This window comes from Pararge aegeria, chromosome 7, assembly GCF_905163445.1.
Source record: "Pararge aegeria chromosome 7, ilParAegt1.1, whole genome shotgun sequence".
Lineage (NCBI taxonomy): Eukaryota > Metazoa > Arthropoda > Insecta > Lepidoptera > Nymphalidae > Pararge > Pararge aegeria.
The window spans coordinates 18,520,071-18,532,463 of record NC_053186.1 but is presented as its reverse complement, the minus strand read 5'-3'; positions in this window follow the sequence as shown (position 1 = coordinate 18,532,463).

The following is a 12,393-nucleotide window of genomic DNA, read 5'->3' as shown; positions in this document are numbered from 1 at the left end:
CCTACATGAATAAAGAAATTTTGAATTTGAATTTTGAATTTAGACGAAAAGCGCTTCGTGCGTATTGCCCAGTGGCGTGCATAGAAGGTATGCACGGGGTATAGATGATATATATTGAAGACAATCTCTAGTAGGTACGAGTTATAAAAACTTTAGGGTAGGCTTTTATTACTCTTACAATGCCTATCCTTAAGATTGGTTTAACTCCTACTGTAGATTTTTTTGATTTTATACCATCTGCCCGCTTATTTCATAACCTGTGCATACCCTGTATGCCACTGGTGTTACCTGTATGTCAACCACATAAGAATGCCAACGTTTACGGCGTCTCGCTGTTCTGTGGAAGAATGGTGCCGGAAGAACCAGATTATGAAGTTTGTGAGCACACTCGCCAATGTATATCATGTAAAAAACCGCCAGGCATGCAACATTACGTCGGTGCTGCAAGCTGTGTAGTTTCGCCTATCGTTTCCGATGATTCTTCTGGTGCGACGATCCACCGAGTCTTAGGTTCAGTCTGCTACTTGGCTGAGCCGTCCCACAAGCAATAGCGTATGCACGGGGTATGCAGATGATATAATATGAAAAAAATCTGCAGTACGATTTATAAAAACTTAATGAGAAGCATTGTAAGAGTTTTAAAAATCCTACCTGTAATTATTTATAACTCGTACTGGAGTATTTCTTAATTTTTCATCATCTGAATACCCTGTGCACACTCTATGCACGCCACTGCCCACAAGTGACTACAGTGTTCCATGCTGGTTCGGATTTGAGCCTGGTAAAGTGTAAGAAGTTGTCCCGGCGTGAAACGACGAAGTGGTACCTTTTTTGTAGTTGTTTTTTTTATATATCATAGTAAAAGACCCACATGATATAGTGTTGGAGAACGTGGGGATAGAACTTGAATAATACAAGTTTTCACTTATTACATTTGACACACTGGGTTTCTTACCAGGGTATGAAGGGGGGTTCTTCCCTTTTCTGTAGGAGATTCTCATGCATATCATTGCACCACGGTGAGGTACGGTCGTTATGTCGGACTCGTACCGTCTCAAACTCTACGGTGTTCCAACCAGTCGCCTGGTCTGGCCACGGGAACCAAATATCATAATTGGTCCAAACATTCTCGGGTTATAAATGGTGTGACTAACACAACTTTTTTTTATATATATAAATTAATAACAAACATAGTTAATAATTTTAATTGTATTCAACGTTGTTTGTAAAGTGAGTCTTAGATACTTTAAGTAAATAAATTATTATTACTGTTATTATAATTATTTGACGGCCTATTGGCGAAGTGAGCAGCGACCCTGCTTTCTGGGTTTAAGGCCGTGGGTTCGATTCCCACAACTGAAAAATGTTTGTGTCATGAACATAATGATTTTCAGTGTCTGTGTGTTTATATGTATATTATAAGAATTTATTTATACTATTCATAAAAAAATATTCATCAGTCTTCTTAGTACCCATAACACAGCTTCATAACTTTGGGGCTAGATGGTGATGTTTGTATTGCCGTAGTATATTTATTAATGTAAGAAGACTAAGATAAAAGATGTTACATAATAAACATAGCAGTATCATGTATGTATATTAGAAAGTAGGAAAAAACTCCTGGGCCGCGATATAAATCACTTTGGGCGTCATCGTACTAGTTTAACAAGACAGTTACAGCATAAATACCAACTAGTAGTCAATTTATAGTTGGTTTCAATTTGCGACGTTTTACGCCCGAGTGGCGCGATCGTTCTTCTGGCAAAATGAAGTTATCGAATAAAATTATATCGCTGCCTCTCGCCGATGAGATTTATTTTCGATCTCCGCTCCGCCGCGATCCTATTTGTGCCCCGGAAAGTTTATTTTATTTAACTGATCTGACTCCAGTGAGCTTCTTTCAAACTATTCGCGAGTTTTTCATCGGAAACATTTTCTCGTTAAAAATATCTACTTTTTACACGACTGCCCACACAAGGCGCAATATTTTCAGGGAATAAATAAACTCAAATACATAAATGAGTATCACTATATTTCGACGTGTGAGATATAGTTACAATTCTTACATTATTTTGGTGAACCCTGGCTATATTTTTGAGAAAAAAAACAATATATAAGCTCTATGGTGCAATTGTCAAAAGTGCAAATTATTAATTGTGCTTGGCAGTCGAATTTTGTGAAGTGGAAACTACTAAAGTAGTATTTACCATTTTCAGCTACTTTTGGTAGGGGAAAACTTATTTTTCTAACTTATTCGCATCACCGATGACCTTGACATGGTCGTGTCAATTGTATAGGAGTAGTATAGCAGCCTGTCTATGTATATAATATATGTATTGTTTATACTCTATTGTAATTAATCTTTTGATTTCATGTCACCGGCATTCTCTTATAGCAGTAAGCGATGTTATGTAGATTTTTAACCCCCGGCTTAAAAAATGACGAGGTGTTATAAGTGACGTATCCAGGTCGTGTCTGTGGCATCGTTGCTCCCAAATGGATAAACCGATATTGGTTTTTTTTTTTGTTTGAAAGGTGAATTAGTCGGTAGTGTTCTTAGCTAAGTTTGATGAAAAACTGCCGCCGCAACAAAATTGCGGATTACATATTTTTTCACAATTGCCTAAATATAGGTATTAAATAAAGAGACTTTAATAATAGAAAACTAAACACTATGACAAATTCAAAATGGCCGCCACCACAAAATGGTGAATTACATATTTTTTCACAACTCCATAAAAAAGGGTATCAAAATAAAGGGCTTGACAAGTTAAATACTATAAACGAGTATGTTAAAAGTCGAGAGTTTATACATTTTTAATTTATATATTATAGTTGTGTCTCAATCAGGTTTGTTCTGAGAATGTTTGACAGAAAACAATCTTGCACACAAAATACAGCGTAGCTCACCAAATTGTGCATCTGGCTGAATCACAAGGTGCTGGGATCGGAACCCTTTAATTAAAACTTAACATGGCTGCATAAACAAACGCTATCCTCATTGTCAGAGTTTTGAACAAACACAAATAAGTGTCACATACCAAGCCCGCCGTACCTACCTCAACCCAATACTAACACCAAAACTCCTGTAACTAAGTCGGATTAAACTAAGAACAGTTGCAGGGACGCTACCTTTGAAACAGATACCTTTTTATTCTATGGTATGAGATTAATATAACTATCATAACCCTAACAGGCTAGCCCGTTACAATCTTAGACTGCAACGGCACTTACCATTTATCAGGTGATATTGCGGTCAAGGGCTAAATTGTATTAGGGGGCGTTCATAAAATACGTGAGATGTTTATTAATATTACGTTAGAGAAGGGAAAATTTATATAATTTTGGTCCATTGATCGTTTTACAATAACAATCCAACAGTCATCTTAGTACCCATAACACAAACTACGCTTACTTTTGGGCTAGATGGCGATGTGTGTATTGTCGTAGTATATTTATTATTTATTATTATTATACTACTAATAAAAAGCTATAATACTTCTGTCCTTCTACTAGACTATCATAAGTTAACACTAGGATATCATCGCTTCAGGACTCCTCATCCGTACTCAATGTTAATGATAACTCAACGGAGTTATTGTCGTTTACCATCAGGTAAGTCCGCAGTCAATTGCTAGTTGATTTAACAGGGAATGAACACACTAAAGTGCTTTTGTGCAGTTCTAGAACATTACCCCCGATACACAGAGTAGTTTATGTACAGAGCTCGGCCAGTAATAAACTGTATAGCTGCATCTTTTATGACCTCTATATTATAAAGCGGGTGCACAATGGCTCTAAGTGCATGATATATGTGAAACAACAATGCAATGTAAAGCCTTACTTGGTATAGGAGATTTATATAACTTAGTATCTTAGTATATTTAAGGGCTTACGGAGACTTGGTTAATATTCGTTTAATTTAAAGGACAAATAAATTTCTTATATTTAGGTAGTGCAAGTTTATATGCAATAAGCGAAAATACAACCCATTTGTCATCATCATCTTTACATTCGATTAAGGTCAACTGTTTTTTAGGGAGTTTTGTCTGTCACCAAGCAGATGATCCCTTGACGGTAAATGGATGCTAGAAGGTCTTCCTCGGAGACCCTGTAGTGGGGGCTCGGGGTAACTGTACAGGGGGAAGGCTCTTCTAAGTGGTCTTAGCACCGTCCGTGGTCGTGGAGTGTCGCAGCAGATCGATCCAACGATAAGTCGCGGCGAACAGTGGTGTTGGTGACTTGGAGTATCCGAGAGGGGCTCCCACCCGCCGCTCAGAGAGGTCGAGCTTACCAGAGTTAATTGGCAAGCGCCCGTCAGCCAGCGGCGAGGAAGCTTTCAGTTGTCCAGGAGTTCACTGACACCTGAATCGGATAGAGGGATACGCATACCCCGTACGCTCCTCAGCACGTGCAAATATCGAGGTGCTCATCGAAGATCTACATGCGCTGGCCTTGGCGATGACCTGGTCCCGTACTAAGTGAGTAGGTAGGATTTCTGTGCTCGCAGCCACTTGCAGTCCGTCTCGCTGATATATGGTCTGGATTTTATTTTACACATTTCTCTGAAAAGTGACGTGAATGTAAAAAAATAAAAAAAGGAGGAATTAAATATAATTGTGACATAAAAAAAATAAAGATATCGGATAAATCGAGCAATACTTCGCCGGGCATGCAAAGAAAACGTTCTACAAATTGCAGCCCTGTATCTAACAACCTGAGACGTAAATGTTTAGCTTCATTTGTCTGAAATTACACCAGCAACGCCCGTGTAATTACACGCATGAGGTCAAGTAGCCCTACAAACCAGGATTCAAGTTGGTGACAGGAATATCAGTAGATAATTCAGTAGGAAATACCAGATCTTCAAATCCGTAGAATACTTTTATCTTAACAATAATTTCTTATGCTTTTGAAAATATTGCAATGGATTTTTGATTTTTTTTTTTTTTAATATTACAAACGGTGATCCTGAATGAATTAAAGTTTAGATGTATTGCACAGGTTCTTTTATTTCCTTAATTTATATATGAAAATAAGGAGTTTATATAAAATTATTGAATTCTCCACTTTAAATGTAGCTAATTTATTTATTAAGGGTTTAAGCTTACAGTTTTTTACGCATGAAGGGCTAACAAACATCAAAACTTTTACTTTCTAATATAATAAAGCTTAATTAAATCTTGACTCATCATTAAAACTAGGACGTCCTTTTACAAACACAATATTTTCTATTCATAATAATATATATTCAAAGGAGTACGCTGACAATAGATAATTAACGCCCAAAGGATGCCTCGTTTAGCCACGTGATTTCAAAATGGCCGCCACAGTAAAATGGCGGATGGAATAATTTCTAAGCACCAACCTCCATTATAATAATACTACAGAAATCTTCGCTTTAGTTCGGTTTACTGAAAGTGGTGAGGATATAGCATGGATATCATCTGAATATAGTTTCTTCTTCTTTTCTTTTCAATATCATAAATATTATAAATGCAAAAGTATAGTTACAGGATGTACATTACGTATGAGAAGCGTGAAACTGCCACACTCCATAAACTGTTAGCACTATATAAGGCCCGTATAACCTACCGATATCGAGCTATGATCTACTTCTCAAGTACCTGTCAACCCTTTGAATTCGTTATTAATACAGGCCTAAGATGGACTGATCCTTAAGAAACAGTTCTTAGCTCGATGTCGGATTATTAATGCGGGCCTTAAACTGCATCGTCACTTGTCAAGGAATAAAAAAGGCTAAACAAGATTCCCCTGGAGCCCGCTAAGCTTAAGAATGCAGATTACATTAAAGTGGCCCGAAGGCTTTTGTTCTCCGCTGACTACTTTGTCTGCGATGTCACGAGTCTTCGCTATTATCCTCTACACACGATTCCAACTTAAGTGCCAACTTAGTAACTTTATTTTAATCAGCCTATCAAAGCACCACAGCTGGGCATAGGAGAAAGGGTTTGTAGCCACGCTGACGTAATGCGGGTTGGTGGGTTTTAACTATTATTGTCAAATATTAGTGATAATATCTGGGTGCTTCCCAAGGCAGAGGGTATAAAGATGACTCTTGGAAATTTTTAACAGCAAAATTCAGTGCTTCGAAACCATGGCCTGATCTGACTCGTGATCAATAGTTCAACTTGCTAACTACTGTAGCAACTAGGCAGTTACCCGACTATTACGAAGAGATAACAATGAGATTTGACTTGATTTATCTAATATTATACTTAATATATTATGTGAAGAATTTGTTTGTTCCCTTGAACGCTATGATTTCAGGAACTAATGGTCCGATTTTAAAAATTCTTTCAGTATATAATCACGTTAAGAAGAAGACCAGATCACGAATGAAGAATATTAAAAAATAGGGGATTTTTTGCGCTGCGTTAACGGAACGGTTAAGTTGTCGATAAAATCATGTTTATCGACAACTTTCAATCAAGTGACAAAAACATAAGGCAATAAAAATGCATAAGTCATTGTCTTTGTGGTAATAATATGAAATGAAAGAAGGGAGTGTTATTGCATTACCACGGGATCCGTTGGAAAGGAAATTGGACTCTGAAGTCGTAACTGTGCGTAGCCGTTTTATTTAATTTCTCCGTTATTAAACGTAGCTCATAATAGAGAAATCCTTAGTTTTTATTCTGTTAAGTTAAAAGCAAGACTTAATTATTCTCGCAACAGGAAGCCAACAACTCTTTACTCAGACTGTGTACTTACTTACTGTTTTAACTTTCGACTCTGGTCCACTTAACTGTTTATGATTCAGCAGTGTATATTACCTCGAACTGTTAATTGTTATGTAATACTTATTTTAATGCATAAGCTAATAAATAAATAAATAAGGGTTAGTTACGTTTTTGGCATCTAGGATTGGGTACTAAAAGGAGGGTAAGATTAAACATTTGAATTTTATAAATTTAAAAGAAATATAAATTTTATAAATTTAAATTTCTATACTAATTACGGCATCGGTTATTGGAGAGCCGTAGCCGTAGTGGTCAAAGCACTCAGGCCGCGGTTGCCAGAGAGTTGCAGGTTCAAATCCTGTCGGTCCCGAAAATTTTTTCTATGCATTTTAAATTTAAAAAATTGTTTTCTTCCAAACACTATAAAATAAATTATAAAATTAAATTTAAAAGTGGGAAGGCTGAACTACAAATGCAATTTATAAGCTCCATGGTTTTTACTGTTTAACGCGATATACTTTTTTTTATTCCACGACAAGTTATGATGTACCTTACCTTACCGATGTCTCACCTCGAGTTAGTCTAACATGGTCAGTGGGCTAACCTTTTAGGGGTACATCAGTTATAGCCCTAATCGGTGCCTAAGCGTTATAGTATCACAACGCTAATATCTGTGTTGATAGGGTGGTAACTAGCCACAATCGAAGAACCAATAAAATTCAGAATTAGCCTCTGATGGGAATCGAACCAAACCACTGAGCCAGTACGGTCGATTTATGTGCAGTTATGTTGCATTGCAACGTCTTTATTGTAGGGGATTCTAAAACTATTACAAGTATAAAATATAGCCGCGCAGTATTGGTGTATGGGGACAGGAAATGCTTGGAGTGGCAATTTTATAACGTTCTCTATAAATGTTTATTGCGCTTTTTATTGCAAGCTATATAAGTACGTTCGTTATGGTCACTCGAGACTTCGTTATGGTTAATGGTTTTGTCTGTCGAATCGTTAGGATCTGAGGCTGTTAGTGTAAAGGTGACGTCACTATCACCGCTTCAACGTGGTCATAAAATTAAATATCTAATCATCATTCAATATTATAGGCCCATTACTGGCCCACTATAAGGCAAAGGTCTCCTCTCATAATGAGAAAGGTTTAGGCCATAGTCCTTAACACTATCCGAGTGCGGATTGGTAGACTTCACACGCCTCTAAGAACGTTATAGAGAACTTCACCGTTGAACTAAGTGGTATTTAAATAACTTATGCTAAAAACGCACATACGAGTAACTCAGAAAAGTTACAGATTCCTGCCGGAAATTGAACTCGGTCCCCACGAAAGGAAAGCCGGAGCCCTAACCACTGGGCTATTATCGCTGGTCCTATAAATATCTAATATCTGACTTTATAAATGCGAAAGTTTGTAAGGATGGATGGAAGGATGTTTGTGACTCTTTCACACAAAAACTACTGAACCAATTTGACAGAGTTTAATAAAATAGAGATAGATCATACCCTGGATGAACACGTAGGACGATTTTTATCGCGGAAAAATATACGGTTTCCGCAGGATTCATAAAAAAAAACAAAAAAACCGCGTATGTTACAAATTCGTAGCCAGGCATTAATATCCCGTTACTTTACTTATTAATAGTTCATAACGATTTAACGGCTAAAAGCCTCCAAAGGTGATAGTATCAAGAACGTACGGCTCTCATTCGTTAAACGGAGAAAGCAGTAAAGCCTTACTCCACGCAGTTGGACATGATATAAAAAGCGAGTAAGACGTAACAATAAATTTTCACATGAGGAGACTCGTAACGTTACTAGGACGATAAAAGGGCCTGTAACCCTGTAACACGTGTCATTGACGAGGGTTGTCACAGAGTGACACAAATAATTTTCAACGGTTTTAACAAAGTCAAAGTCGGAATTCCAAGATATAGTTAAACTTAAATTTTTTTCAGGCCAAATACATGAAAAATGCGTATCATCTCACTAGCATGTGTGAGCAGCGGTGAGATGATACGCATTCAATATAATAGTAAACTTAAAGCTAAAGCTACGGGGGTTCTGAACACGCTCTGGAGTAAAAAGAAGCCCTACAAAAACTTAGTAAATATAATATACATAAGCTTCATTTGCTATAATCCGCGAAAACCAGGAAAATCTATACAGTGAAATTTATAATTTCGTCAATGTTTACACTCCGAACAGATCTTCTAAAATGTCTCTTAAAGGAAAATTTGACTTTACAATTATTGATTGCTAAGTGCTATGTAAAGTGAACCTCTCATGAGGATGCTTCTGAAGTGCTAACTTGTGGTGGATAGAGCAATTATCATTGAGTTGGACTTACAATATACTAAGACAATACACACATCTCCATCTAGCCTCAATTTAAATGTAGCTTGTGTTATGGGTACTAAGATGACTGATGAATATTTTTTATAAATAATATACATAAATACTTAGAATATATATATAAACACCCAGACACTGAAAAACATTCATTCTCATCACACAAACATTTTCCAGTAGTGGGAATCGAACCCACGGCCTTGGGTCGCTACAAACTGCGCCAATCGGCCGTCAAGAATAAACCCAACAACCCTTATTGAGTTGACGTGATGGAGATTAGGGGTACCTATAAGTTAAATTTTAACTGCCAAATCCCTAACAGGTTAGCCCGCTACTTTCTTAGACTGAATTATTACTTACCACCAGGTAAGATTGCAGACAAGGGCTAACTTCTAGTGAATTAAAAAAAAAAAACTTCTTCATTCATCATTCTGTGTTATGTACTTTTTGTAGTGTACAAAAAAAGTATATTCATCCATCCATTCATTCATTCATCATTCAATTGTCTTAAAGCGTTGTTCAACCCTGATGTAAAACAATTTATAACTTCGCAATCACTCGTGCGTTATTGCAGCTCGTTCGAAAGCATTATTGTTGTTACAGTCCACGGTATTCTGAGCCGTGCGTTTCTTGACTCCCATAAACTATTATTGCTTCCCACTTATTAAATTTTAGCCGACATTAGAAAGGAAAAATCATTTTGTCGAAGTAGGTAAAACCATAAAATTCTCAAATCTTCACTGATACCGGAGATTTGTTTTTCAAGTATGTAAAAAATATTGTGAAGACCTCCCTGGCGCAGAGGTTGGGTGCCGGGTTCGCAATTTTGGAATTCTGACATAGACTTGCAGTTAAGCGATTAAGCGTTTAAAAAAAAACTAATTGAAGAAAATCATTCGCTATACCTATTAATTTTAGAGCTTCCTGGGTAAGGCTTCGGTTTTCCTTTCGCGAGTCCGAGCCCCGGCAAGTATAGAGCCACTAACTTTTCGGACCTATGCGCGTTTTTAATTTAAGCAATTTTAACTCGCTTTCAACGGTGAATATTGTATAGAAGCAGGCGTTACTTTGCGGAAATCCATGATATATTATCAAAATTAAGCTTAATTTGCTATACTCCGCGAAAAGCAGGAGAATCTGTGTGGTGTAATTTATAATTTCTTCAATCCTTATACTCCACACCACACAGATCCTCGGCAATACACCCTCTACGCACGTTTCGCTCCGAAACCGGAGCATCATCAGGAGATGTTGACTTTACAATGAATAATTGTTAAGATTCCTAACGGTGTTTCCTTCACCTTTCAACGGTGAAGGAAACACCTTTAGGAAACCTGCATGCCTGTGAGTTCTCCGTTCGTGTGCGTACGTCGTACTTTTCAAGGCCGTGTGAAGTCCACCAATCCGCTTTTAGCCAGTGTGATAGACTACGGCCTAAACCCTTCTTATTCTGAGAAGACACCCGTGCCCTGTAGTGGGTCGTTAATGGGTTATGATATGATAATTATGATCCTGGACTTATAATACTTATTTAAGGGTAATTGTATTTCTTTTTATAACAAACTAGTTTCCCGCGACTTCGGCCACGTTTGATTTTATTTTTTGACGTGGCATTCAATTTAGATGTAGTTCTAAAAAAAATTAAAGTATTCAGTATAGCTAAGCCTTAAATGAGGGATTTGCTGCTGTCCGCTGAGGAGTTCTGTCCTCTATCTCCAACCACATTTATCAGATGTGCACAAAGTTTGGGCAAAATTAAACACATATTATAACCTCTATAGTACAAAAATAATTATTTAAATCGGTTATAATTTGTCGGAGTTATGGTGTAAATCGTCAAAAACTTTCAACCCTCTCCCAAAGAAACCGAGCTTAATGTCGGGATAAAAAGTATCCTATATTACTTCTAACACTTCCAAGAATATGTGTACAAAGTTTCATGAGGATTGGTTGAGAAGTTTCTCCGTGAAAGCGTTACAAACAGACTTACTTTCACATTTATAATATTAGTAGGATAGGATAGGATAGGATGGGATAGGATTACCAGATGAAATCCTTAAGATGTCTCACAATATGTCCAAAGTTTATATAAAACGTAAGCTTATAGAAAAATCCTTTTATAATATTAAGGATTATATGTATGATAAAAAAGCTTGGGTATAAATTGCTCTTACTTCATAGCTCAACATTAACTAGACTGTGAGATGGTGATAGCAAAAAAAACCTGGCTAAGTACCTCCTAGCTTTAGTTTTAGGTTGACGAATGCAGTTATCACCATCACTAACTTTATAAGTGCCTGTAATAAGGTCTACATGAATAAAACATTTTAGAATTTTTAGATTTTGAATTTATAAATCCCGGAACACTATTAGTTCCTGTGGGATATATAAAAAACTAAAAATAACACGAAGGAATTCGCAGGCTAGTTTTATATTTTATTTATTTAGCGATGGCAAGAGACCTGATGGTATGATGCTCATTCCCTGGAGGCTGGGAAGGTCTTGTGTGGGAAGAAACGTGTGTCGATACCCTAGCTGCATCACATATCCAGGCCATCTCGTCAATGGTGGACGCGGCTGCTTCCAATGCCGAGCAGGCAGGAGGCGTAAATATGAAAATTTCATATTTTTCATCATCATCATCATAATTTTCTATGGTCTGGTATAAACCAGATATCTTACAATAGTGGGAGGCTTCGGACGTGGCTTGTTCTGAAAAAGTCGTACCGCTAAGCGATTTAGAGTTAAGTAAAGATGGAAACTGAAATAATATACTAGAAATACATTAGTAAAATATCAGGCACTTTGCCTTGCTGCTGTGGTTTTGAAGACGTTTAAGTTTTTATTTAGTTTTATTTTGTACAAAGGTTATTCAGGTTGTTTTTGTTTATGAATTTAAATTAAATCAATGCTCCTATTTAAGATAATAACAAATTTAATTTATTTATATTTTAACACCAAATATTTTGTTTGTTAGGATCGCATGTTATTTATGGACATTTTGGTTTTCAATTTGATAAAATCGTCTTGTTAAATACAAAAGTCGCGAAGGCCAATCCATACCAACGCAGCTTACTGGCATACAGAAGAACAACATATATTGGTGGCTATATAAAAAAGAAAACCTGTCGCCATATTGCTTTTTAATAATTTGAAAACATTGTTGCACCGTCGTGGATGATAATGCGAATGGAGGATATTGCGCGTGTGAACCGCATTATCCTGGGGCTTCGTGGTCCGCAGTGGCGTGCATAAAAGGGTATTTGTAATACTTGTACGAGTAAAAAAAAAACTTAAGGATGGGCATTGCAAGAGTTAAAAAATACCT